We start from the raw sequence: 3,707 nt of genomic DNA, 5'->3' as shown, positions 1-3,707 counted from the left end.
AAAAAAAAAAAAAAAAAATGGACAAATCCATAATCATGTGGAGGATCTTAACACTCCCTTCTCAGTAATTGACAAAACAAGCAGAAAAGAAAATCAGTTCTTAGATTTGAAAAACATAATTAACAAACTTTCTTTTATTGCTCGCAGAATCCACATTTTTTCAAAGATAAAAAGGTCATTTAAAAAAATTGACTATTTGTTGTGCAATGGAGTTTAAACACATTTCAAAGGATTGAAATGATGTATGGTATGTTTTCCAACCAAAATGAACCTAATGTAGAAATCTGTTATAGAAAATAATAGAAATATTCGTATGTTTGGAACTTTAAAAATACATTACCAAATAACTCATGGATCAAAGAAACCAATAACAGTGGAAATTAGATACTATTTTTTTTTTTTTTTTTTTTTTAAACAGTACTAATTATCATTAGAATTTCACAAGTCATGAGTGTATTTTCAAGTCCAGATATAAACCTTTATATTTATTGTAAATTGATTTTCAACAAAGGTGCCGAGGCGATTCAATGAAGGAAAGGATAGCTGGGGATTAATAAGAAAAACAAGTGGTGCTGGAACAATTGGATAGTCACATGCAAAATGATGAATTTAGACCCTTGCCTCATACCATACACAAAAATAAACTCAAAATGGATCATAGACACAAATATAACACATAGAACTATGAAAATCCTAGAAAAAAACATAGGAATAAATCTTCATGATCTTGGGTTAGAGAAAAATTCCTTAGATAGGATGTCAGAAGTGCGAGTGCCAAGAGAGAAAAAATATTGATAAACTAGGCTTCATCAAAATTAAAAACTTTTGTTCTTCAAAGGACACAGTAAGAAAGTGAAAAGATAAGCCACAAATTGGGAGAAAATATCTGTAAATCATATATCTGATAAGAGAATCATATGCAGAATATATAAAGAACTCTGAGAACTCAGTGAAAAGAAGACAAGTAATGGGCAAAAGATCTGAATAGACATTTCATCAAAGAAGTTGTATGAATGGTCAATACACACATGAAATGATATTCAATATCTCAATGCTATGTGTGGAAGCTTAAAGAAAAGAAAAAAGATGTTCAATATCATTAGTTATTAGGAAAAGGCAAATTAAAACTTTAATAATACTTCATACTCACAAGAATGGCTTTAATAAAAAAACCAGACAATAACAATTGTTGGGGAGGATATGGAGAAACTGAAATCTTATATTGCTAGCAGGAATGTAAGATGGTGCGGCCACTTTGGAAAACAGTTTGGCAATTTCTTAAAATGTTAAACATAGATTTTTGTCTTGTGACCCAGTAAATCTTCTCCTACATATTTACCCCAAAACAATGAAAATATAAGTCCACACAGAGTCTTGTAAACAACTGATTATAGAATCATCATTCATAGTAGCTGAAAAATGGAAAAATTCCAAGTGTGATGGTTTCACAACTCTGTAAAATTACTAAGAAGTTATTGAATTGTACAATTAAAATGAGTGAATCATATATAGATGTTATGCCTCAATAAAACTATTAAAATTTTTAAATAAAATAATGTATTTTGTAATCTAGAGGATAATCTCTAAAACAGTAGTAAACTAAGGCATATTTTCCAAACTAACAGAGGAAGGGAAATAGAATTATAAAAATAATAAAAAAGAAAAAGACAAGAAAAGGGACAAAGAGGAACATAAAACTCAAATAGATAATTAGATTAAAATATAAATGGATTGATGGATTGTGTGCTGTATATCTGTTTATTGCCTCTCAGCTCCAAATTCACCCTTTTTTCTTCTCTGTGAACATGGTTCTGGGCCTTTTAAGTGTTTTTCATTTGCCAGATGGCACTGACACTCTGTCTTAGAGGGCGCCAGAGAGACATTTCAGGAAGAAAGGGTTTTTACTTCCTGGTTCCGCTGTGCTCACTCTTGAGGTTCCTGCAGCGGAGGCAGCTCCGAGACGGTATCCGGTTTGTGCAGTGCACGTGGTTTCCCCTGCCTGGGGCGCTTGTACCTTTTCCGGCTCCGGGTTTCCGCAGTGAACAGTGGCCAGCAGCCGTACCTTTCCTGGGTGGCATTGTAGCAGAATGCGTAAATTGAGATCCCTTCTGGAAAACAGCTTTCCTCAGCACCCTACAGGGAGGATTTCCGGTAAGCTCCAGAGGGTGGATTTCCACTCATGTGGAACCACAGAGACTTCTTTGCCATCCGGTGAGCCATGCCCATAATCTCTTAGCCCTGGGTTGGCAGCAGTGGGAGTTGTAGTTTTCCTTGGACATTCTACCTCTTCTCTAGAGTAGTGGCTATTTCTCTTATCTGATGTATTTATTAGAATTCTCTGTGCTTCTTAGTAGCCAATCCCTACTACCCTAACCCCTGTTATAGTTAATACTTCTTTATATAATATTTCCCTTTCAAATTACCATCTGGTTTCTCACTCCTGATTGGACCTAGACTGATACATGCACTAAATGTTCTAATTAAAAATAGAAAATTTCAGACTCAATAAAAAAAACTCAAATATATTTTGCATACAAGATGCATAGCTAAAACATAAGACACAGAAAGACTGAAAGTAAAAACATGGAAAAATACATAATGCAAAATGACGAAAGAAAAGCTGAATAGCTATTAAGGCAAAAGCAGTTACCAGAGAAAAGAGAGGCACTTTATAATGATAAAAGATTCAATTCACAGGAAGGTATAAAAAAATTCTTAAATTTCTATGGTGACTGGTAACATGGCCTTAAAAAAATATAAAGTAAATATGGATGGAACTATAATAATAAATGGACAGGCCGGGCGGGTGGCTCACGCCTGTAATCCTAGCACTCTGGGAGGCCGAGGCGGGCGGATCGTTCTGAGCTCAGGAGTTCCAGACCAGCCTGAGCAAGAGCGAGACCCTGTCTCTACCAAAAAATAGAAAGAAATTAATCGGACAGCTAAAAATATATACAGAAAAAATTAGCCGGGCATGGTGGCGCATGCCTGTAGTCCCAGCTACTAGGGAGGCTGAGGCAGGAGGATTGCTTGAGCCCAGGAGTTTGAGGTTGCTGTGAGCTAGGCTGACGCCACGGCACTCACTCTAGCCCGGGCAAAACAGTGAGACTCTGTCTCAGAAAAAAAAAAAAAAAGAGTGAAAGCAAAAGGGGTAGAAAATAGAGTTTCCAAAACTCTGGGGATTAATAAGCAAAAAGATATGGAAAGGATGGCATGAAAAAGAGTGAAGGAAAAGCACTGAGTATACAATCTAGCACTGATTCTAATCTGCCCTCATGTCTGACTATAAACTTTGAAATTGTCTGCTAGGGCTACAGTTATATGAAGATCAAACAGTGTTAGATATATAAGATAATTCATTTGTATGGCTTCAGTTAGTGCTAGCTGTCTCCTGGGAGCTCAGCTAGAATATTTGAAAAGTATCTAAATGTGTCTTACCTTTTATAGCACGATGGTTGAGCTCCCAAAGGGAGCATCTTGAGTGCTAGTATTCCTAGAACAAGTGTTTCAAAAAGCCCAGATGGAAGCTACAAAACTTCTTGTGCTCCAGCCTTGGAAATCACAGAACATTATTTCCAATGCATTCAGTTGGTCAAGCAAGTTACTAAAATCAGCCCAGATTCAAAGAGAGAGGAATTGGTCTCTGTTTCTCAATAGAAAGAGTGATAAAGAGTTTGTAGCTATCCTTAATAAACTACAGATATGAA

The sequence above is a fragment of the Propithecus coquereli genome, unplaced genomic scaffold (genome assembly GCF_000956105.1).
Source record: "Propithecus coquereli isolate 6110/MARCELLA unplaced genomic scaffold, Pcoq_1.0 Scaffold13, whole genome shotgun sequence".
NCBI classification, from domain to species: Eukaryota; Metazoa; Chordata; class Mammalia; order Primates; family Indriidae; genus Propithecus; species Propithecus coquereli.
The sequence above is the reverse complement of the archived record's forward strand: the minus strand, read 5'-3'. Positions refer to the sequence as shown.